General features: G+C 41.3%; 1 pseudogene; it reads right to left on the bottom strand.

Moving 5' to 3' along the window:
• Positions 1-24455: 24455 nt before the first annotated feature.
• Positions 24456-25056, bottom strand: LOC119506491 (annotated as a pseudogene).
• Positions 25057-26119: the final 1063 nt, after the last annotated feature.

Here is a 26119-nt window from a genome sequence, read left to right as displayed (position 1 = left end):
CTGGGACTCACATAATCCATTGCTTTTTATGTTTCTTTTTCTGCTCCTCAACCTGACTCATTTCAACTGTCTTTGAGTTTGCTGATTCTTTTTCCTGCCAGTTGCAGTCTTCTTTTGAAACCCTCCTGGGAATTTTTCATTTCAGAAGTTCTGTTTGGTTCCTTTTTAAAATTTCAATCTCTTTACTAAGATTCCCATAGTGCTCATTTTGTTTTCCTGATGTCTTTAGTTCTCTCTCTGTATTTTCCTTCATATCCCTGAGCCTTTTTTCCATCATTTTTTAAAAGTCTTTGTTCAGTATGTCCACATTCTGGTCTTCTTCATTGGTGTTTTCTGGATTTTTGTCCTCTTCCTTTGAATGGGCCATCATTTCCTGTTTCTTTGTCTTGTACTCTTTGTAGGACACTGTACATTTTAATATTTTAAAATGTTAACTCTGGAATTTATTCTCTGAGATATCTGTCTCTTGATTTTGTAACTGGCTGGTGATAAGACAGCGATTTTCGTGAGCTTTAGCCCTCCTGTCAGGAAGGTCTGCCCAATAAGAATGCAGTGTACAGAGTCCTCCCTGTCTTTTCTGGGCCTGTGTCTTGTCCTTGGCACATGCTTGCCAATTGTTTTGGAGTTCCCCCATTTACAGGAGTTCAAATGCCCCCTCTATGTCCCAGGAGACAGGCCTCCCTCTCCTGGGCATTTAAAGCAGGCAACCCTTTGCCCCAGACTTTCTTCCTCTATAGTTTCTTATACTCCTTTTATTGTTTCAAGCTGCTTTCACCTGTCGGGCAAAATCTGGGAGGGTGGGTGTGCTGGAGAAAGCTTTCCCAAGTCAGTCTTTCCCATCCGAAACAGGGCCAGGGACCTACAAAGGGGGTACAGACCAGCTCCAACATGCCTTGAGGAGCAGATCAGGAACGACACCAGGAACTTCTTCCACAAGCCTCAAAGCTGAGCTTTGTTGACTTGTTTCCATGGAGATGTGACCCACCCAGTTGTGGGTGGGAACTTTTGATTAGATTACTTCCCGCCCATTCAAGGTGGGTCTTAAATAGTTTACTGGAGTCCTTAAGAGAGCTCAGAGAGAGAGAACAGAGAGCTGACACAGACCCAGATGTTTGGAGATACAGACAGAAAGGCATTTGGAGATGCTAAGCTAAGGGATGAAGTCCCGAATTTGAACTGGAGAAGCTAAGAGATGCAATCCAGAGTTTTCCCCCAGGAGAAGCAAGCAAGGAACCACAGGAGCTGAGACAGAAGCCTAGAGACATTTTGGAGAAAGCTACTGAAACCAGAAGCTAAACTTGGGAGAGAAGGTTCAACAGAGGCAACCATGTTTCTTCCCATGTGATAGGAACCCTGGATGCCATCGGCCTTTCCTCAGAGAAGGTATCTACCTCTTGATGCCTTAATTTGAATATTTTCATGACTTTAGAACTGTGAATTTGCAACCTAATAAATCCCCATTGAAAAAGCCAATTCATTTTGACATATTGCATTTTGACAACTTAAGCAAACCAGAACAACCACAACTTGGAGAGAGCAATTTACTTGTCTTTACTATAATTTGTCAGCCTCTTCCTTCCACTTTTCCCTGAATGCTGTACAGTATTTTACTGGCCTCTGGAGTTTCAAAATTGTTATTTCAGACAATTCTTGCCTGTTTAATGGTTGTCCTGGTGGAATGACTGAATTCTAGAGCTTCCCACTTTGACATCTTTCTACAATCCTTGTTATTTCTTTTATTATCTTTTTAGAATTATTTTGTGTTTGCTTTGGGAATTACAATTGAATAGCTTTGATACTCTGGTTTGGATTAATATCAACTTAATTTACAGAGTGTACAAAAATTTTGCTCCTATATAGCTCCATTCCTTACCCCCATTCTCTGTGCTGTTATTGCCATACAAATTAAATCTTTATATATTTGTATGCCCATCAACACAGGTTTATAATCATTACTATATGCAGTTGTATTTTTAGTCAGTTATGAAGAAAAAAGGAGCTACAAATAAAAAATAAAAAAATACATTTATTCTCTTTTATATTTAACTATGTCATTACCTTTACCTGTACTCTTTATTTCTTTGTGTCAGTTGGAGTTACTGTCTAGTGTCCTTTCATTTCAGCCTAAGGATTCCCTTTAGCATTTGTTGTTAGGAAGTCTGCTAGTAATGCACTCTCTCAGCTCTTATCTTGGATTGTCTTAATTTCTCCTCCAATTTTGAATGATAAATTTGATGAATATAGAATTCTTGGTTGACAGTCTTTCTTTCAACACTTTGAATATGCCATCCCACTGTCTTCTGGCCTCCATGTTTTCTAGTGAGAAGTCAGCTGTTAACCTTATTGAGGATCCCTTGTACATGATGAATCCCTACTCTCTTGCTGTTTTCAAGATTCTATCTCTGTCTTTTGACAGTTTGATTAGCATGTTTTCTAGGTGTGGATCTCTTTGAGTTTATCCTACCTGGAGTACATTGAGGGTTTTTTTTTTTTAAGTATAGATTAATGTTTTTAATCAAATTTTGGACGTTTTTGGTCATTATTTCTTCAAACATTCTTTCTGCCCCTTTTTCTGTCTCCGCTCCTCTGGGATTACTATTAAGTGTATTTTAATATACTTGATGGAAGTCTCTGAGGCTCTGTTCAGTTTTCCTTCCATTTTCTTTCTATCTTTAAGTTTGCTGATTATTTCTTTTGTCTCCTCAAACCAGCTGTTGAGCCTTCTGGTGAATTTTTTCATTTCAGTTATGTACTTTTCAACTCAAGAATTTATATTTTGTTCTTTAAAAAATGTTTTCTATTTATTGATACTCTCTATTTGGTGAGACATCATTCTCATACTTTCCTTTGTTCTTTAGATGTGGTTTTCTTTAATTCTTTGAAAATATTTAAAATAGCTGATTAAAAGTGTTGTAAATCCAATGCCTGGGATTCCTCAGGGACAGTTTCTATTAACTGTTTATTCCCCTCTGTATTGGCCATGCTTTCTTGACTTTATGTGTCTCCTATATTCATGATGAAATCTGAATATTTTAAAGACTACAATGTGAAAACTCTTAAAATAAGATTCTCTCCCCTTCCCAGAGGAGGATTTGCTGTTATTGCTCTTTGTTGTTGTTTAGTGATTTTTTCTCAACTAATTCTCTGAAGTATGCACTCTTTGTCATATGTGGCCACTGAAGTCTCTGCATGATTAGCTTAGTGGTTGGCTAATTATTGGACGAGATTATTTCCTTTAATGCTGGAAGCCAGTAGAATCCCAAGCTTAGTACTCAGCCAGGAAGTTTCAACTTTGCTTTAGCCTTGAACTTCCTGCTTGCGCAGAGCTTCAAGGTTAGCCCAAGGTGAGAGCTTAGGGCCTTTTCCTTTTCTGAGCATATATACAGTCCTATGCATGCCTGTGGCCATCTAGATTCACAACCATCTGTCGCATCTCATTCCCTATTTTTTCTTTTTAAGCTTTTTGGTTAACCTATTGTTTGCCCCATCTGTTATCCACCCCCTCAGGCAGCTACAATGTTAAACAATAATCGCTTTCAACAACTGCCTCTAGGGAAAAGTCTGTTCAATGTGGATGAGCTCTAGGCCAGGTCAAATAAAGACAGACTTTAGAGTGGGGTCTTCTAGGAACCACCAGACAGGTGAAATAATTCTCTTGGAATGGGGCTTTAAAGGTGCTTCAATACCATTCTGCCTCCTCTAGTGGCTGCCAGGTTGCTGGTTTTCATCATGATTGTAGGAGTGAAGATAGGAAACAGGGCACGTTAAAATGCCACAAAGTTCACTATTCTTACTTAGAGTCAGCCATCTCTCCAGAGTAAACACTCCCTGGATTGCTGCAAGCCCTTGAATAGTTTCCAGAGTTCTGAAAAAGCTGATTTTGACAAATTTTTTTCCAGTTTTCTCATGGCTTTTATATAGAAGAATATTTCTGGAAGTCCTTACTCTGTCATTGTCAGTGACACCACCTCCCTCTTAACTCTTTATCTATACGTTCCTTCATCATCACCCTTTTTTTCCTAGAAATATTTTTCTTGGTGAAATTAGATTATTTCCTATATTCAGTTTGGATTTTTCTGATTGCATCCCTGTGGTATCATTTAACATGTTCATCTGTTCCTGTATTTCCTATAAATTGGGTTTAGAGGCTTTGCCACTGTGGTAGTTTGAAACTGTATATACTCCAGAAAAACATGTTCTTAAATCTAATCCATTCCTGTGTGTGTGAAGCCATTGTAAGTAGGACATTTTGATGAGGTTACTTCAGTTAAGAAGGTGTAGCCCACCTCAATCAGGATGGGTCTTAATCCTATTACTGGAGACCTTTATAAGTGGAATGAAATTCAGAGAGAGAAAAAGCCACAGGAAGCAAGAGGCTGGACATTGACGGAACCTGGAAGAGAATGGGGAGGCCAGGAGACACTGCCATTTGCTTTGCCATGTGGCAAAGGAGCCAAGGATTGCCCGTAGCCAGCCCGAGAATGCCACAGTCATCAGGCAGAAAGTATCAACTTGGTGATGCCTTGATTTGGACTTTCTTTTAGCCTCAAACTGTAAGCTAAAAAATTCCCATTGTTTAAGCCATCCCATTTCATAGTGTTTCCTTGAGCAGCCTAGCAAACAAAAAGAGTCACATTTATATTTGATTTGTTTTCACAGACTTCTTCATAAGTGCTGTTTTCTTCCCTCAGGAGACATACTAAGTCTGGTCTCCTTTTAAAAATAATTGTAATACCCACTGAAGATCATTGCATGGATCCGTTAATTCATTAGGGGTTGCAAAATGGTGATATTACAATTCTATCATTTCTTTATCATTTAATAACTGTAATTCTTGTGTAATGAAAACTTAGTTTCATCTACTAATTCATTATACTGATAAATAGTTTATAAAGGAAAGGCATAACAAATTGCTATTTTTATAAAATGAAAATATGGATCCATAAGGATGATTTAATCACATAAACATTGGGCATAGTGCCTGGCATAAATGTTATGTATAGTGGTAAATTATGATTATGTAGAGTGGTTTATCTTATTATTATTATATCATTATCTGATTAGTTGGCACCATAGTTTCTCTTAGTGAGGGAAGGGCAGAGGAGAGTGAGTCCTTCCCATTAAGGATATTTCCCGGAAATCATACACACGCAAACTACTTCCTCTTGTATCTCATTGGCCAGAATGTAGATGGCCCCACCTGATTGCAAGGGAGGCTGGGAAATGTAGTCTTTACTCAGGCCATGTACCCAGATAAAATCAGGGGTTTTAGTACTAAGGAAGAAAGGGAGAATAAATATTGGGAACAATTAGCAGTCTTTGTCACAGAGAAAGAGGAAAGGAGGCCATGAGATGGCATGAAGCTGAGGTTGAGCAGCTAGTAAGAACTTCCTGGAGAAATTTTATATGCAAGCACTTTTAAGAACAAGAACATTTTCTTAATTTGGATTCCCCAGAAATAGACGTTGAGACAAGGATTTGATGGCAAATGATTTATTTAGGAGGTGATTCCAGGAAACAACAGTAAGGGAGTTGGGAAGTGACACAGGTAATGTTGGACAAGCAATGTAAGGTGTTTTTCAAGTCACTTTTGTCATTTTGGGTAACTAAGACTTAATTTTTCTGAGTAACTATGGGAATCAGTGTAGAATGTCTAAGGAGGGAGGGATCTGGGGAATTTTATCCTGTCTTTTATTAGTTGAGAGCTTCTTCCAGGAGGTGTTAATTCTCTAGCACTTTTGGCCTTCTGTTGCCAAAGGAAGTTGGGCCATCTTGTACTACAGTGTAAGCCCTGAGGGGATTTGCATGGGGCAGCGACTGTTGGTCATAGATATCAGGAGTTCAATTTGAAGTTGTTTGCACTGATGAACTTTAGCTGCTTCCTTATCCTGTGGAAATCAAAGAAGAGATTGAGATTCATGGCTAGATTGAGACAGTATGGATTAGGGATTTTGGAGGAGGAATGGTGAAAGGGTCCATAAATAAAACTAATCCGGGTGTTCAAATCCAGAGGGAACATAGAACTAAGCAGTCTTAGGGAAGGTCTTGTATTTCTACAGTGTGAGGGTATATTGGTTATCTATTGCCATGTAACAAATTCCCCAAAACTTAAAGCAATACAAGTTTATTTTCTCACAGTTTCAGTGGGTCAGGAATCCAGACACAGGTTAACTAAGTCTTCTGCTTCAGGATCTCCCACTGCAATAAAAATATTAGTCAAGGCTGAGGTTTCATCTGAAGGCTCGACTGAGGAAGGATATGATCCCAAGTTTACTTACATGGCTGTTGACAGAATTCGGTTCCCAAGGGCTGTTGGACTGAGGACTGCATTCCATCACTGGCTCTTAGCTAAAGGATGCACTCACTTCCTTGCCATGTGGGCTTCTCCAACATGGCAGCTTGCTTCATCAATGCCAGCAAGAACGAGAGTTTGCTAGCAAGACAGAAGCCACAATGTTTTGTAACCTAACCAAGGGGTTGACATCCCATTACACTTGCTATATTTTTTGATTAGAAGCAAGTTACCAGGCACAGCCTACACTCAAGGGGAAGGGTAATTATACAAAGGCATGAAACCAGGAGGTAGGAATTATTTGAGGTAATCTTAGAAACCTGCCTACCACAGAAGGTGTGTCTGTGTGTGTGTGCACATGCATGTATGCATGTGTGTGTGTGTGTGTGTGTGTGTGTGTGTGTTGAGGCAATCTGATTTATTAAAAAATATTTATTGAATACTTGCAATGTGTTATGCACATTTCTAGGCACTGGGGATGTAGCAGTGAAAAGAAAAAAGCAAAGATGCTTGCCCTGATGCAGCTTACATTCTCTATTTTTCTGGATGACAAGGGCAGAGAGACCCCAGCTGACATCTGAGTTACAGTTGGTTCCAAGATATAGTTGTTCTTGTCTGTAACTGGAAACACACCTGATCGGATGTGTGGTAAAAGCATATCTTTCTGTTTCTGAGACATGTGTCTATGCAGATTTCTTTTTCCATAGAGGACTGGATAGTTGGCTGATTTTTTTTTTTTTTTTTATTTTCTTTTGCTGGGAACATTAAGAATTCAAGAAGGACAAGTGGAAAGAGGGCACCCACCCTGAAGCTTGTGTGAGGGCAAGGCAGAAAACCTAAATGGAGAATGTGAGTGATTCTTTCAGCAGAGGGGATAGGGAGGCAGAGAAGTTTTCAAAGTTTTCCCAAATTTATTATAAAGCTCCACTTCTGGGTCTTTAAGACAGACATTTCCTATTGTTCTTTAGAAAAGCTACTGAAGGCTGAACTCTGATACCACTCCCCACTTCCTAATTCCTTCAGCACTGCTCAGATTTCTTTTTTTAAAAAATTCCAGCCAAGGTGATAGGATCTGGTTTGTCAGTGCATCCTTCAGAGCTCTGTGAACTTGCTGGGCTGGGTGGTGGCTGAAGCCTCCTGTCTTAGGATCCTGGAAATGGATCTAAGAAGCCTGTAGGAAATAATTCAAGGAGTGGGTGGGGGGAGATGAGGAGGTGGAGCTGCAGCTAGAAAAGGCTGGCTGCTGGCAAATTATGAAGACGTGCTGGTGGCTCTGTGGTTCTTTCTCCTCACTGCCAGTTCCAACCTCCCAAATAGAACCCGAGGGAAGCCAGCTAGTGGCTAAGAACGTAGAATTTGGAAAGTGACCGACAGTTGTCCTCGTTTGTAAGCCATGTGAACCGAGACAAACTGCTTTGCCTTTTGGGGCCTCAGTTTTCTCAATTATAAGAAAAGGTCAGTCATCTCTGCCTAGTAGGGTTCTGTAAAGTCATATGCATATAGTGTTTGCTCAGTGTCTGGCACATAAAAGGTGCTTAAGAAATGGTGGCTTTTTCTAGGCAGGGCAGATATGATCCCAACTTTGCAGGTGGGGAAGGAGAGATGCACACCTGCCGTCAGCTCCTGGAGTACGATCTGCACTTTACTTCCTCTCTTCTCATTTGCCTAGTAGAATCCCATTTCCTCCCCAGGCTGTGCAGTTCTGAAGCCTCGGCCAGCCTTGCAGGGCTCTGGTTGCCCACCCTGAGGGGAGTAGGGGCTGTTGGCAGCGTGCGTCCTCACCCCTGTGTACCTCTGCTGGGTCTGGCAGGGAGCAGGCTGGGAGGGAACTGAAAGGGAACCTGAATGGGGCTCCTGGGGAGGCATCTAGAGAGTAAGTGCAGACCTGCTGGGGGAAAAGCATTTGAAGTGATTCTCTGGCACTACCCTAAGAGCATTCATATGCAATCATCTTTTTCTAAAAGCCAGGTGGAAATGAATCCCTGCTGTTCTCAGGAGGCCACATTTGGAAGGCTCTTGTCCAATTAAAGTATTACTAAGCCCAGCGGCTCCTCAGGGTTATTTCTGAAGAGGGAGGGGTTGAATTTTTCTCCTTTGAGGGTAATGATGGAATAGAAGGGCCAGTGCCTGACATGGAGCAAGAGGATGCCTGCATCTGTGCTGGTATAGCTGGGCCCGAATTCTGTGTGTGTGTGTGTGTGTGTGTGTGTGTGTGTGTGTGTGTGTGTGTCTTCCCTTGGTGTCTGCCTTTGTTCTGGGCATTTCTCTTTCTCAAAGTGGGTACGGGCAGTGGCTCTGAAGGTCAGACTATCCAGGTGTGAATTCTGTGTGTCCCTGAGCAAATGGGGGTAACAATACTGACCTCAGGGGTTATTGTGAGAGAGGGTGCATGTGAGGCACTTAGCAGACTGCTCAATAAGTTGTATCTATTTTTCTAGGATTTTTCTTTCTGCATGTGCATTTCTCTATACTGTGGTTGGTGTGAGTGCCTGTATTAGGAGTCCTGGGTTTTGGGTAACAGAACTGAACTGTAAGCTCCACTGGGTCAGGGATAGGTCTGTTGTGTTCACCATAGTTTCTCCGGTGCCCAGGACAGTGCCAGTAACCAACTGGAGCTAGCTTAAGTCTAAAAGGGGAAATAATGATACGGCTATAAAATAGCCCATGAAACCCAAGTCAGGGATGGAGAAGGCCCCAGGAAGTCCTAAGGAGGAGATAGAAGTTGGAGTCTGGAATATTCCAGGGGGACCCTCTTACCATCTTCTCTCTCCACCTGGGCACTGTTACTATGTTCTTTTTTCTCTTTCTCTCTAGCCTACTTTTCTCTGCTCCTCAGGGTGTCTGCTGGAACCTGCTACTTCATGATGATCGGTCCAGCTGATTTGAGATACTGACTGGATGCTCTGAATCCTGACTTCAAATTCCTGGGAGTGAATCTGATTGGCTGAGCATGGGCCTGGTGTCCATTCCTGGTCCAATCAGAAATGGTAGGGGGTGGGGTCACACCGTGGCCTTCACCCCCCACCTCCCTCCCAAGGATTGGGGGAAATTTCTAGAAGAGAGAGACTTGTGAGCTGACAGACCCCTCAAAAGATGTCTAGTTCACTGGCTACTTTATGTTGCTGGGCTGTGAAAGGAGAAGCTTATCATCAAAGGATTTGCGGTGAGCAGGGGGACATAGTGTTTACTCCCAGAGCATGGCTGGGAGGAAATGTGTACGTCCAAGAATTTACAGGACTGTTGGATTCCCTATCTCCGTATAAGTGGCTTATGTTTTGGGGAGGCTTCCTATTGATGCCTGACATTTCCTGGGCAACCAGCCATGTAACATATTCAGTTCTAATGGGAATAATGAGTGTTAATAAATTTGAGACTCTAGTTCTTGAGCAAGGCATGCCAAAAATCACTCTTCTCTTTCTTGTAAATATCCGTAGGTTTACCTCAAGGGGTAATGCATTACGCATGCAAATCCTGTCTCTTAGTTTAGACTTCCTGCTGGCCTTCCCTATAGAGATGTGTGTTCCCCTAACCCAGTGTTTCTCAAAGAATGGTCTTCCACCAGCTGCAGCAGCATTACCTGGGGATTTATTAAAAACACAAATTCATGGATCCTACCTCAGACCTACAGAATTAGAAACTCGGGGGTTGGCAGGTCAACAAGCCTTCCTGTTGATTCTGGTGCGTGTTGGTTGGGCAAACTAGCACCTTAATCAGATTAGGAAGAGGCTTGCTCTTTGGTTCAAGGCATCATAGGATATATCTGTGTGAAGACTTTTCTGAGCAAGGCCTTTCGGATTAAGCCCTGAAGAAGCTTTCAGTACATATTACCATCAGCTTCAACCATTGCTTCTCTCAGCCTTGGGAAAAATTAGAATTCTTGGTTTTATGTTGGCCTGAAAATTCCTTATAGTGGTTCAGCTATTGATGGCACCACTCTTCTCTTGTTTTTCATCTCTCAAAAGAATAAGCAGTGTCAACATGAGGTTCAAGCTCAGATAGCTGACATTTCTTATCTGCAGGTAGGGAGTGGTGTGTAAAGCCCTCTGAATTGAATCACAATCAACCCATTTCTAATTTCAGTCTTTGTTTGTATGCAGAATGGGAAGGAACCAAGACTGACTCAGTGTCTGCTGCACCAGGCCCTTTGCATGTGTTATCCCATTTAATTTCCCAAAATGTCTCCTGAAGTAGATATTTTATTATTTTTTTAAACAAAAGTGAAATAGTAAGTGGCAGATTGGACATTCATACCCAATACAGTTAAGACACCAGAAATCAAACCTTTAACCATCATGCTACAATGCTTGCACATGGCACACGAGCCTCTTTCTTTGTTCCCTTATATTCCCTCCCACCACCATCCCCATCCCTGTACGACACCCTCCTCTGCCCTGCACTGTTGCAACCTTTTTGTCTCCTCAGATTCAGTTGATGGGACGAGGGTTGGAGGGTCTGGGGCTTTACAGCTTCCCACAGCACTTGCCAGACTAGGAACAGATTGTCTGTGTTGTTGGGAGGAGAGCTAAAGAGGAGACGATTGAGAACCGTGAACTCTGTGGACTCTGGATCTGGGAGAAAGAGGTCCTGTGACCTCCCAGCCCCTCTCCCCCTGCCCCCTGTCCTCCCGCCGCCCCAGGAGGGATCTGCCTCAGGGAAGGAGGTAGCCAGATTTCAAAGAGAAGGTGGTGGTGGCGCGGGTCCTGTTGGAAGGAGGCAGCCATGGACTTGCAAGAGGGTCCATGATTCAGAAGCAAGAGAAAGAGTTGCTGCGCCTGAAAAAGCCAAGTGTGTAGGGACAGGGGGCACCTTAGCGGTATCCTGTGTAGACCTAAAGCCCATCTCTACACATTGGCATCCCAGAGACCTTCTCTTCTTTCTGCTGAACCTTAACCCAGTCCTGGTGTTTATCTGTGTGTGTGTGTGTGTGTGTGTGTGTGCATGGGGTGGGGTGGTGGTGATGGGGGAGAGCGGGTGGTACTGTATTGAATGAAAATAAAACTGTATTAACTGAAAACAAGTTTATGCTGCCTTGACAGAATAAGGAAGGGCTAAAAATAGAGGTTACCAAAAGATTATTAAAAAAATAAGAAAAATTGGGTTTCTTGCACAACCAAGAATGTGAACTGAGAATCATAGCCTGTATTCATTTTATCCTCACACAAGCCTGTAAAGTTAGTGACGGCCTCTCCCCACCCCCTGGACCCATTTCTGTCACTAGTCATGGAATTTTTCAGCATTATTTATGAAATTCATCATCTTCACCTTCCTTTAAAAGCATTTTTTTTTCTCTCGTAATGGTTTTGGTGTCCCAAATGCACTTGTGTTTGCCACTTAGATGGGGTTACACATTGCAAGATGCTTGGGTTTTTGGAGGGACATGTTTGGAGATTATAGAATGAGCAGATTAAAATGACAGTAAATGAACTCCTGTGTTGTGCTCAGAAATAGCACTCTCTTCTTCCCCTTCATAGCATGTGATACTCCTTATTTTGCTAAATTGGGTTTTCAATATTACAAAAGTAATACTCCTTACAAATAGTTTAGAAGTTTATCAGTTAAAATGATCTGCATTCCACTTCATAGAGGTAATCACAAGGAGCCTGTCTGTATCCTTCCAGATTTTTTTCTTTGCCTTTAAACAAATGTACATTGACATGTACACATGTACCTATAGGCATATCCATGTACACTCTCACATAGATGTGTATACCATATACATTGGTTTCCAACATGCTTGTTTTCTGTTAGCATATTTTATAAGCATTTTCCTCAGTCGGTTCAGATAGATCTCTCGGTTACTGACCACATAGCATTCTCCTCCGGATGGGCAGTTATATGCTTCCTCCTTCCTTTCTCCCTCTCTCCTCTCTTTGTCCCTTCCTTGACTACTTCCATCCTTTTTTCCCTCTTTGCTATTACTATTAATGCTGAAGTGAATATTTTCACACTTATAACTTTATGCACTTGTTTTAGTATCTCCTATTTCTCTTCAGTTTGTTTGGTTTTACTTTTGTGTCTGCTGCATCCTAAATTATGCACATTTAAAATTTTGATAGCTGCTGCCAAATTGCCCTATTTCAGACTCCCACCAACCGAGCCGCCAAAAGCGGCTGTTTCTAAATTCTGTATTGTGCTTGCTTGTTTAATAACCATATTCTCCTGCCAGACTGTAAGACTCCCTGAGGGCAGGAATCTGTCTGCTTGTCCTCAGCACTCCGCCCCGTGCCTGGCCCACTGTAGGTGCTCGGTAAATATTTGTTGAGTGTAAGACAAGGAGCAGAATGAATACCTGCCAAGGGTTCATTCTTAGAAGGGTGCTTTGGAAAAATTTAAAATAGGAATTTTAACTGACAAGAAAAAACATTTAGGCTCGAAGGACCATAATTTCTTAACATCATGAGAGTCAAACTAACAATATCATTTTATTCCAGTTATTTTATTCCAAGATTTTTATCAGTTGTTTTGGCTTAATAGTAACACAAAGAGAAAAAAACCCTTTGGCTGCTCCAGGTCAGTTTGAGTGGAATAATGTATCTGCACATAAATGTAGACATGGGCTTCCTGTGGGAGGCTGGATGTCCTGCCTGTGTATGTGCAGGGACTTCCCCCAACCTGTGACCTGGAATCAATTGTCCTACAAAGTGTAAGCCATGCTGCCAATGTGTGGCCCGGTCCCTGTGGCTGGGAGGCAGGGAGTGGGTCCAGTTTGTGGCACACAGGGTCTGGCTTAAGTCCTGCCTTTTTGCTCTGTGACCTTGGGCAAGTCACTGTACCTCTCTGGGCCCCAGTGCCCTCATCTCCAGAGAGGGGGTGTTCATGTCTGCAGTGCCTGCCTCTCAGCTCTCGTTGGGAGGCTCAGAAGCAGGCTGTAAATTGTAGAGTGCTCTGCAAATGAGGTATTAGTTGCTGAGTAGCTTGATGGCTTGTTGAGAAGACAGGACATAAATAGGTGGGAAGTTTAGTAGGAAAAACAAGAGCTGTATCATGCTAAGGGAGAACAGTGCTCCAGGGGCCACTAGGGAGGAGATATTAGGTAACAAGATGGAGAGGAGGAGAGAAGTCCAGGATGGGCTCTGAGGAGGGGAGCCGCTCCCGGGGAGAGAGGAAAGCAGCTGAGCTTCCAGGGATGGGCAGGACTTGGCTCTGTCACCACGCAGCAGTCCTCTGTTTTATTTGGTGTGTTGTTAACCTTTGCTCAGTGCCAGGCTGTGGTTAACTTGGGGGCCACAGCCATGGGGAGAAGGTTACGACAAATTTAGAGGGAGGCATTTTAAGTACTTGAAGCAATAAATCCTCATGTACTTCCTGCCTGCCTAGGCTTCCCCAAACCTGGGAATTCAGTTTTGTGCAGCGTACAGAGTTTGCCAAGCATGCCAAGTCACCAGGAGAACAACTTGATGTATTGCTGTGGGAAAACAATTGCTGTGTCCCTTTCTTCATTTCAAATTAATGCCTTTTCATATTGGCTGACAGGTGACTGATCACTTGAGTTTATAGTCTGGCTTCAAGTGATTTTCTCTCTCTCCCTTCTCTGTTTCCCTGTCTTTGTTTTCATGCCTTAAAAAGAAAAGAGAAACCATTATTATTATTATTGCTGTAGAATCAGTACCGGATTCATAAGCCCTGAGCCTGCGGCATTAATAAATGAATGAAAAAATGATTAGATTTGGTCCAAGTCTGCAGAACTGCCCTTTTCTTTCCCAGAGGGACAGAGGAGGTTTTTGTTTTTACTTTTATTATTTTTAAACTTTTTTTTATGGTTACATATTCACAACTCAAACTTTCCCATTTTAACCACTTCCAAATATACAATTCAATGGTATTCATTGCATTCAAAGTATTGTAAATCATCATCATCCATTAGCAAAGCTTTTTCATCACTCCAAACAGAAACTCTGTACACATTAAGAAATAACTTACCAACCCCCCTTTTTTGGTTTTGTGTGTGATTTGTTTCATTTTGGGTGGACATTTTGTGCACTGCTCAGAGCCCCCCACTCCCTTCAGTGAAGGACTTGCTGTCCCAGCAGCTGGGAGTGCTCCGGCCCCATTAGGGACAGCCTGAGTTGCAGAGAGCCACGTCATCCAAGGTACCCCTTTCTGGTGCACTCCACCTCTAATGACTGATCCAAGCAGAGTGAAAAGGCCAAACCTTCTCAGCCTGTCTGGGGAGAATCCTGAAGGATTGGTTTAGCTCTCTGTCTCTTAGTGGGATTGGCTGTCATTGGGCCGCAGCACAGCTTGGCTTTCTCTTCTGTCCTCTCCCTTCATGAACAGACTGTACGTAAACTCTGCAGCAGAGTCTGCAGCCTGGAGAACTCAGCCTGTGACATTTTGTTCTATTTTTTGTTTTTGAATAGATTCCATGTTGACCCTCTCCCTCACTAGCAATAGTATCAGCTAATATTTAGCGAGTGCTTACCAGGTACCAGGCACTGCCTTGTCTCACTCAGTCAATCCTCACAGCAGCCCTGGGAGTTGGGCCCAGTTAGAACCTGCATGTTACAGGTGAGGAAGGGAGGCTGAGATGCAGTGACTTGTCCACAGCTGCACAGCCAAGATGTGGTGGAGCCAGAATTTGGATCCAGGCAGTGGATTCAAGATCCCAGGTTCTTAGTTACTCTTCTGTCTTTCTAGTGCCACCCTTGGTAATTTAGATAAACTAAGAACGAGTGTTTGATGAGCCCAGACAAGCATTTTCCAAAATGGTTTGCAGAACACAAGATGCTTTTTATCAAAAGGGATTCTGGGGTCAAATAAGTGAGAAGAATTTGATGTCAAAGGTCCTCTGTGCAATTTCCCATGTACATTAGTGTTTTAAAAGTTATGAGAAGTCCTAGGATAGGGAAACTTGTTAATGTTTCCCAAACTTATTTGACCACAAAAAACATGTTCCACGTCTACTAATATTCTCATGTTCTCTGGAAAAAAAGCTTTAGCTGCTTATTTAACTTTATGGGGATTGGAAAATGTTTGTTGGGTGTTGCCTCCTCTTTGTCCTGATGAATCATTATGCTCCCCACAACAAGTTGTTTCAAATCTGTAAATGGGAATGATGTTTTACCTCATGAAGGTTTTGTAGCAATCAAATGAGATACTAGGTACAAAAACCCTGAAAGTCATCAATAACTGTACAGATGCAAGGAGTTATAAGATATTAATATTTTGAGATTCATAAATGTTAGGGGCTGATGTGTCAAAAGTCAGTCCTCATATGCAATCTAGCCTTGGAAAAATTCCGGATGGGAGTCAGGTCTACACAGAGGTGTGTCAAGAGCTGTTTGAAAGAACTGTGATTAGAACATATATGATTAATGCATTAGAGTTAGGTCATTGTTACAAGAGGAGATGTTTATTCTTCAATTCAAGTTTGAGCATGCACAGTGTGATTATGTAATACTCATGGGAATATAAATAAGGGTTTATGGACTCTATATTGAAAGAAATTACTGTATACAGCATGGAAGGTGAACATGACACACACACATTGTCCTTTTGTAAAAGCCCAGGTCTGTTGCACACCTTGCTAGTCAATCCTTGGCGTTTTGTCCACTGAACCTGAATGCAACTGCAGCATTCTAGCGATAGCACCCTAGGAAGCCACTACTAATTGAGATCAGTGTTGGCACATGAGATAAAACGTATTTGCTATCCCTGATCTACAGAGTCTAGATACGTGAACATAAAGAGCATACACCAAGAGAGAATGTGACAAGTGCCAACATAATTGTAAAGCCCGAGAATACAATACATATCATGAGCTAGTGTAGTCAGGGCGGCTTTCCAGAAAAGGCGGGCATTCAATTGGACTTCGAAGATTGGGAGGGATTTGGATGATGGCCAGGATGGGGTAGCGTGTCCCAGGACACCCTCAAAGGTGAAGTAAATCCCAAATATTCAGATGATAGCCTTGGGCTAAAACCTTTGCTGATGGCCTCACCACTGAGCATTTGTCCTAGATTCTAGAAGACTGATACATTTTAGAGTCACTTTGACCCTCTGATTGGCTGCCAGCATCCAAATAGTTTTTTCAATCTCTTGCTGAGTCAGAGAGAGAACCCACAATTCTTACCCATAAATTACTTGTAGTTATTCCAGTGACAAAAGGCCTCTCTCAAAGGTGACTTCTCACTCCTTATTTTATAGCCTCATATGTCAAAGAGGAAGATGGAGCAGAGTCAGTTACTACAAGGAGCTACAGAGTAAGGAGAAACAGGCAGCAACTGTCTGCAAAATTGAATACTTTTCATCAAAGCTTAATTAAATTAGCCTGGATTCTATAAATAATAGAACAGGGTTTCCATCCCCCATGTCTCCAGACCTCCAGTGCCATCTCCCTCTATCTCTTGAGAAAGCTGAGTTTTGAGTATGTTGCACTAGGAGATGGTTATAAAAGTTAGGGAGTGATTAGTTTAATTCATCCTTTGCATTAATTTACGGAAGCAGAAAATACTGTGAGTTAAAAGGGGCAGTGGCATGCAAGACCTACAAAATGCTGTGAGGTATAAAGGAAGGCTAACTGGAGAGGATGCCTGAGACTTGGATTCTTGCCTCTCAGTGCCTCTGAGAAGCCTGCTGTGTGACCTTGGGCGGGTCTGTTTCCTTTTGGGCCCTCAGTTTCCCCATTCAGGTCACCTTCAAGGTCTTGTGTCAGCCAGCAGAGCTATCAGAATGACTTTTACCACCATGGTTTATTTCTCATTCATGTTACATGCCCAATGCAGGCCAGCTGAGGGCTTGTTTCCACGTCCCCTCACTCTGGGACTCAGGATGGTGGGCAGCCACCATCTCCACTGCTGCAGATTGCTGTGGCAGAGGGAAAGAGCGCTTTGGAGGGTCTCGCCCTGGCAATCACATGCTCTAGCCTTGAAGTGACATATGTCATGGCCTCTCACAACTCACTGGACAGAACTAGTCACATGGCCCCACCCAAGCACAGGGAGCCAGAAAGTATAGTCCTACCTCTGTCTGGCACTTGGTGAACAGCGTTAACAAATATCCTGGGCCTTTTCCAATGCCATAGTTTTAGAAATCTCTAGTTTCCATTGCACTCTGAATTTTCATTTCTACCTTTCGCTTTGATTAGGATTCCTGTCCACTCTCCTTCATCCACCAAGCACTGATTGACAATTCTTTAATTTCTCCATGGATGTGTCTACTATTCCTCTGTGGTCCTACTAGTTGTGTGATGTTGGCAAGTTACTTAACTGCTCTGTGGCTCAATTTTCCCCTCTGTACACTGGGGATAATAAAAGGGTTGTTGTGAGGATTAAATGGGTTAGTATTTAGAACAGTTCCTGGTATATACTGAGTGCTTAAAAGTGTTAGACATTTCTGAGGAAGACAATATAGTCTAGAGGATATGGGTCCAGCTCTGGAGACAGATGTCTGGCTTTAAATTCCTGCTCCACCACTTACTAGCCATGGGACCTGGGGCAGGGGAGTTTTCTTATCTGTAAAGTGGGGAAAGTGCTTGGGTCTCCTTCATGGGATTGTTGTGAGGAGTAAATGAATGAATACACATGAAACACTTCAAACAGTACCTGGCATATAGTAAGTACTCAAAAATATCAGCTCCTATTATGGTTATTATCATATAAATAGCATGTGATACTACTGAATCTACCCTATGCTTTTTGGAAATCTTTCCACTCTTTGTTTCCTTGGCCTTATTCTTTCCAAATTTTCCTCCTGCTTGGATTGATTTTTGTTTTCAAAAGAAGCTTCCTTACCCTTTAAAGGTTGGGGTTCCCCAGGGTGCCAGCCAAGGCTATCTGCTTCAGGTGTTCTCTAGGGGAGCTCATTCGTTTTCATGTCATCAGCTCTCTCCACACTCTGGCAGCTTCCAAACATTTGTCTTCAGCCTCAGCCATTCTCCATGTCTATCGGACTCATCCATCTGATGTTCCATACAACACCACGTTTCTGGAATTGAACTCATTGTCTTCCCCTGTCACCATCCTCACCCATCCAGGCATCCACTTTCTTCTACTAATTCTTAGCACGATGGCTCAGAGAACAAGCTTTGGAGTTATGTAGGCCTGATTTGTAATCCTTGCTACAAACTAGCTGTGTGACCTTGGGTAAGTGACCTGACCCTTCTGAACCTTACTATCCTAACCTCAAAAGTGGAGATAATAATAATACCCATCTCATAGGGATAGTGTGAAGTTTAAATGGGGGCCATCAGGAAGTCACTAGTATAGTAACTGGCTCAAAAATAAGTGCTCAGTAAATGGTAGCTGCTATTATTATTATCAAAATGGTGGTAATGTTGATACGTCTTCATCACTGAAGGGATTCTACCTTAGTTTAGGCATTATTTTTCTCCTGCCTGGATGATTATATCAACCTCCTATCTAACTGGTCTCTTTTTCTCCCCCAGTCTTGCTCGTGTCTGCTGGGCCTTATTTCTTACATCTCTGATCACATCATTCTGCCACTTAAGACCTTCAAATCTCTACTTGTTGCCCTAATGGATAAAGGCCAAACTTGTTAGCTTGGCACCTTCAGGTTGCCCCAACGCTGCTAACTTATGTGTGCTCAAAAAACATCCATTGATTACTAATTTACTTATGTGTAATCTGACACAGGCACGTATACTTGCAGACCGGCTAATTAGTGTAGGAGGGCTCGTGGCTATCTAAGATGAGTTTGCACAGGACTAGACGTTGTACAAGAAACTCTAGAGGGCACCTCTCACTTTATATTCTATGGGATTGGCACCCCCGGAACGCAGTGGTGCTCCATAGAGAGGCAGTGCAGCATCCTGGAAGAGACCGGGCTTCCTGTGGTATCTCCATCCTTGCACAAGTCGCTTAATAGCTTTGTGTTTCCTCCTCTGTAAAATGACAGTAGCAAGACTCAAACTATCTTTCCCTAGAGTTGTTGGGAGATTTGTAAATGTGAAAGAGCTTATAAATTGCTGTGTGCTATCTCCCAGAAATGCTCCTGCTGTTAATGTCATCAGTAGTGACTGAGCAGTAAAGACTACAAAGAACCTATCTGCCCCCGGTCAGTTTCTGAGATAACAGCCCCATTATGAGCAGTGGGTATGTGACAGGCCCATGGATATTCTTTATTTATAGTTTAGACTATCTTATTTTTCTTATTTCAATGGCAATATGCATAATAGCAGAAAATAATAGTCTAGCAAAAAGAAGAAAATAAAAACACCCATAATCCAACTCACACAGGAGCAGACATTATTAATTCCTTTATATGTTCTCTCCTAGAATCTTTCCCAGGCATATGTGATTTATGCACCATTTTATAGCCTGCTTTTCCTCACTTAATGTATCACAGACCTCTTTTCACTTTAAACTCTATTTACAACTTCACAATGGATCATTAATGGCTGCATAGTATTCCATTGTGAGGATACGCTTTATTTAACCAACATTCTTGCTGGCATTTAGGTTAAGTTTTACTTTTCCCTGTTACAAATGGGCTGCAGGGAATGTCGTTGTAGCTAAATCTTTGTGCACATTCATGCTTATTTCCTCAGTTTAAATCACAGCAATGGAATTATGGGGTCAAAGAGTAGTCACATTTTTAAAAAAGGCTTTTGCAAAGAACTGTCAAATAGCACTCTATTAAGATTGTATATGCGATTGGATTTTGAAGGTCATTTCTGTCTCCCAGTAGAACGTGCAAAATAAATAAACTTTGAACTTTCAAATGGAATTAGTCTCTGCTGGACTGTAATATGGTTTTAATCAAAAATGTTTATAATTCTCAGCTGGGGAATGGTGTTCAATGTTGGGGTGGTAAGAAAGTCATATTAATACGTTTCAGATTATTTTCTTCAGGTCTCCTTAATATTTAAAATGTGGAGTATAATATATATCACATATAGTTTTGTTTTAACTGATGGTAGTAGTGCTAACACATATCTGACTCTCCTCTCCTTTAGGTCATTTCCTGACCCTTTGCAGTTGACTGGATGTGGTGACTGGGACTGGCCAGTGGGCTGTGAGCAGAATGATATGGGTCACGTCTGGGGTGAAGGTTTTAATTGCCAGTATGAGACCCTGCCACCCCCAAGCGCTCTCTTCTGTAAGTTGACTGAGAGGCCCCATGTGACAGATGGTAAACTGCAGGGTGGTGGAGTCTCTATCAACCTGGGTCTCTGAGCATCTCCTGGAGGACAGTTACCCCAGAGAGTTCCCTGCATCCACAGTGGACTTGGTGCAAGTGAGAAATTTGTTGTGCTAAGTCACCAAGTCACAAATCTTAGTGACTTAGCACAACATGACTTAATTTAATCCTGGCTCATACGGTGACATAATTTGACTCCAGAACTGAGTCATTAGTCACTTTATAAAATACTTCTTTGAGTATCTGTTTTGTGCTGGGCACTGGGGAGGATAGAAGGCAGTATAAACTTAATCTCTGTTTGCAAAGGGTCTACAACTTCTATTGTGATATGGATCATCTCTATTGTCTGTTGAATAATGCATGTATATGTTGCATACTATAGATCTATATCATTAGCATATACTCTTTAAAAGGTGCACACCAGGACAAACTGGCTGTTTTGGTTTGCCAAAGCTGACGAAATACAATATCCCAGAAACGGGTTGGCTTTTACAATAGGGATTTATTAACTTACAAGTTTACAGTTCTGAGGCCATGAAAAATGTCCAAATCAAGGCATCAACAGGATGATACCTGAACCCTGAAGACAGGCTGCTGGCGAGCTTGGGCACATGGCGGCATCCGCTGGTCCTTCTTTCTTGGGTTTCATTGCTTCCAGCTTCTGGCGTCAGTGGCTTCCTCTCTGAGCTGCATGTTTCTCTCTTTTAGCTTTTGTCTGTCTTAGCTTCTGTGGGGCTTTTCTCTATGTTTTATCCTCTTACAAAGGAGTCCAGTAAGAGGATTAAGACCCACCTTGAATGGGGTGGGTCACATCTCAATTGAAATAACCTAATCAGAAGATCCCACCCTCAGTAGGTCTGCACCCACAGGAATGGATTAAAAGAACATGAACTTTTCTGGCGTACATACAGTGATGATTCAAAGCAATATAATGACAGGTATATTAAGCATCTACTGCTTTGGTCTGCCCCGGATCCCTTGCCTTCCCCCCTTGGCATCTTTCCCCTCTTCCTTTGGAAGATTTGTCTCCTACTCCACGTGGTTCTAATGGGGTCGCCAACTTTAGTCCCCCACTTCCCTGGACAGAGGAAAAGTCCTGTGACTTCCCCGTAATTAGCTGAGTGGAAGGTGGAGGTGGTGGCTCTGTTTTTTTTTTTTTTTTTTTTTTTTTCAGAGGCCCTTGTATTTTATTAAATGTGTAAAAAGTAGTCCTCATTATCCAAGCTCAAAAACACACTAATATATGAGGGTATACAATTGGCAAATTTGTAAAACTACATCCACACTCACTGCAGACACAATCTATGTTATATTCTACATCTGCATATTTACCTGTTTACAACTCCCAAGTAAATACAAAAGGAATTCTCACCATTTCGTTCAGTGCATGTCATATAGTTTCAAAACAAAGGCAATTTTTTTCAACCCCAAACCAAAAGCCTCCCAGGCACCAATTAACTATTTCATTCAAAAATACAGAAGACTAATTATGAGGGTTCCCATTCAGATTTGGTCAATAATGTGTTTCTATGTTAATGAAATACAACTAATGTTTTAAAGTTTAACTACCAAGATAACAGTACTCTGATGCATAATTGACCTTAAAATACTGAATGTTTATATATATACATATATATAATATACACATGTATATGTATATATGTACCAGTTTAGACATTTTTTTAAGTCTTCAAAATTTATATAATGTAACTCTAAAAGTATGTGTGCCTTGCCATTCATTCAATAAACATTTATTTTAATATCAGTCACAAAAGTTCATTTAATTAACCAGAATTCTGTACCTATTTCCTGTTTGCTAGAGTTCAGTCTCAATTCCTATTTCATAATATTAATCTGAAGAGTTACTAGGACATTTTTAAATTATTTCACTGCTTATAAATAAAAATCACTAGATAGTCTAGACCAATGGTTCCTTGCATCAGAATCATCTGGGGAGCTCTTTTTTAACATACAGATTATGGGCTCTAACTCATAATTACTGAATAATAATGTCCTGGACCATCTGTGGTTTTTTTAAAAGTTCCCCAGGAGATAATAATATGCAGCCTAGTGAGAAATCCTCTGACATAGACCAGTGGCTCTCAAACTTTAGAACGCTTCAAAACCACTTGAGGAAACTTCCAACAAACAATCAAACAAAAAGCAGATTTGATTCAGTAGATTTAGAGTGATGTCCAGGAACCACCACTTTAAAAAATCATTGCAGCCGGTAACACAAACCACCCTGAGAAACAATGCACAGACTTTACCAGGTTAAAAATGAGTACATTCAGCAATTTAGGTGACATTGTCCTGCAAGCTCTAATGAATCCTGCCATGGGCAGTTTTATCAAGTGTTTGAGGGCAACACTTTTTAAGTAAATGTCTTTATATTCTTAAACAAAAGATCGAAGTTATGTGGATTGTGAGACCATTTTCATCCATTAAATAAGGGAAAGGCTCTTTCAAAAAAACCATAAACCTTTAAACAGACCAGGTTTTTTAGCAGTCAACTTAAATCTAACGCTACCTCAATCATTAACCTGATATGTGATAGAGGTAGTGATTCCAGCTTACCAAAAATGTAATGTGAATTATAAAAGATACACATTCTAATCTTATACCTTTATAAGTCCCATATATTCCCTATGTAATAGAGATTGGAGACTGGTTGAATATTAATACTAAAACAGTGAATAATGTGCTTTGAATTTTAAACAATGAAACTTCATAATATTTCCCTCATGTAATAGGTTGCTACATGTAATACTGGGAGAAAAATTCTAGAAAACACTAAAGGTTATCATGCTGCCTTCTTTTGTGAAGAAACTATTTACTAATTTTCTACCATTCCTGTCATTATCTATAAAGTAGGAAGTTGGTATAGATCATTCCACTTTAGGAATTTTTAAAAAGCACAGAAATAGAAACTACATGTAAGGCCACACAGCAAATCAGAATATACAAAGAACTAGTGAATACACTTTCAAGTTGGAAAGCTGGGTTCATCATCTTATCTCAGTGTGTCACAGCTGTTACTAAGTATTATAAATATTAAAGCATATATGAATGAGTGTTCCACAAGCCTACGCAAATCTTAAGGATAGATGTAATCTACTTTGAACCCAGAAGCTATGTAAGAACTAAGTAACAACAAGAAGGTGAACTGTGGTTTCAGACTCTAGGAAGCAGAGAGAGTATAAGGTTAGTGGAAGCTATTTGGCATCTTGCTCACTTACCCTACCTCTAAGATGCTGTTATTTCACGTGCGCCCACTTTTCCTTCACGTTCTTCACAAAGGCCTATAGCACCTCTATTCCAGTGGCACATGTGTTTAAACGTTGGCATTTCTTCTTAACCAAGACATGGAAAGGCAATTACCAAAAACCAATGTTGTATTACCAGAAAGGCAAGTCAACTCCTAAAATGAGAAACTGGAACTTTTAAATTTTTTTTTTTTTTTTTATCATCATTTTATTGAGATATATTCACATACCACGCAGTCATACAAAACAAATTGTACTTTCGATTGTTTACAGTACCATTACATAGTTGTACATTCATCACCTAAATCAATCCCTGACACCTTCATTAGCACACACACAAAAATAACAAGAATAATAATTAGAGTGAAAAAGAGCAATTGAAGTAAAAAAGAACACTAGGTACCTTGGAACTTTTAAATTTACACCTGTTAAGAAGCCAAAAATTTTATACTAATTTTTAACCATGTAGAGCAGATTGTTACAACGATCAAACCATTTTCCAGTTTATAAATGATTCAAGGCCAAAATAATGAAATTTAGAATTAAGTAAAACAAAAGTTGAAAAAAAAATATATATAAATATAAAAACCAAGTAACATTATGTCTGCTACATAGACAGAAGTCTTGTTGAATGGCTGAAATGAAGATATAGAGACCCAGCAATGCTGAGAAATGGATTTTAAAACCTAACACAATGGTATAAGGCACTACCTTAACATCATTCTACACTTAGGTCATCTTAAATCCAAAAATTTGGGGTTGGGAAAGAAAACACAAACACAGACACAGTCAACCTTTCACGTCCTTTTAGCTGGTTTGGCAGTTAACTGCTTTTCTCTTTCAATTTCCTTTTCTTGTTGCTGCTCCCTTTCCAACTCTTCCTTCTGCCTTTTCTGCTGCTGTTTAAGTGTTCTTTTCTTTAACTTTGATGTCTTTTCATGAAGCATCAGCATCTCTTTTCTTATATTCACCAACTTGGTATGATAGTGTTTAGCTTCAGTGAACAAAGCATTAATATCCAACATAGAATGACATTCTTTAAATTTTGAAATCTCTTGTTCCAGTGTATCTAATAATACAACTTGGTTTTGTGTGAGTTCCTGGAGATCTCTGCAGATCTGGCAAATAATGAGAAAGTAATCCTTCTGCCAGTTGCTCCACAGCTTTGTCTTCTGCACTCAAGTCCTCTATTAACCCTTCATCTGGAGAGATGTCATTTAAACCCGGAGTAGTCTCCCCGACCCTGAGGCCGTCAGGGGTTCCTGCCAGGACCCCGTCCAGGGGCAGCGGCCCAGGGACATTCATGCCTGTCCTGCTGGGAACAGGGGAGGGGCAGGCCGCTAGACCGTCAGAAGCAGAAAAGCGGCACCGAATACCTCCAGCGCGCGACCGGACAAAAGCGGTGGTCCTCTGTCTTGCTCCCTGTATCAGGGGCTGTAAGGAGCTGATCCCAGAAATGGCATCCATGAAGATTCCAAGATAATAAGGACAACTCATAGACCAAAGCCAGGAGAAAATCTGGAATGTTGAACAGATGCAGACTCTGATGCTTGTTTGAGTTCCTGGAACCTGACAAGGGTGGGGCTAGAATCACCTGTGTGCCTCCCAGATAAGTGAGCCAACACATTCCCTTTCTTTCTTTTTGTTTAAATAGTTTCAGTTGGTTTCTGTCTCCTCCAATAGAAAGAATCCCCACTAAGGTAATAAGAATAAAATAAATAATAACATGGTATTAACAACCACTATTTATTGAAAACTTTCCATAAACAATCCACCACATGGTATACTTATTACCATCACCCCCATTTTCAGGGGTAGGACAGGAGTGCGAATTCTGATGGTTCCGCTTCCAAGCCCATGATCTGAACTACAGTACATTGCTCTGCATGCATTTTAATAACAAGGTTTAGAGAAAGTGTTTCCCATTTTTTATTTCTCTATCCGGAATGATCTCCAAAGGGTGATAAAATGATTTGTGGCTGTTTTGCAGAAGTGGATACAATTCCTTCTGTTTTGCAGAAGTGAAATGCAAATCCTTCGGATTTTTATTTTTCATTTTAAAAGAATCTAGAATAAACATTTGATTGGCATCCTTCTAGAATCTTTGCTTACAAGTACTGAGTTTAGGAAGCTGAGGAATTGTGATAAGAACCTCCGATGAATGAAATAATATCCTAATTCTGGATAAAGACCAGTTATTGCTGGTGTATTATCCCATATAACTCATGTATTTTATTTTATTGCTTCCCTCTTTTTGACTCTCAGGCCAGCTTGGAGAAACCCATGGGTCTTTCTGGTGAGCTGGCCACAAGGGCAAGGGCAGGCCGTTTGCTGAGTGGGTTTTAGGACCTCTGCAGTAGACCACTGGCTGCCTGTGCTCTCCAGAGTTGCATGAGGCAGAGGAGGCAGAGGGGAGGCTGCAGGAGGCAGAACTCACACCAGTGCCTGTGGGGGCTGAGCC

This window comes from Choloepus didactylus, chromosome 11 (genome assembly GCF_015220235.1).
Source record: "Choloepus didactylus isolate mChoDid1 chromosome 11, mChoDid1.pri, whole genome shotgun sequence".
NCBI classification, from domain to species: domain Eukaryota; kingdom Metazoa; phylum Chordata; class Mammalia; order Pilosa; family Megalonychidae; genus Choloepus; species Choloepus didactylus.
Note: the sequence above shows the minus strand (reverse complement) of the source record. Positions and strands in the feature narration are given on the sequence as shown.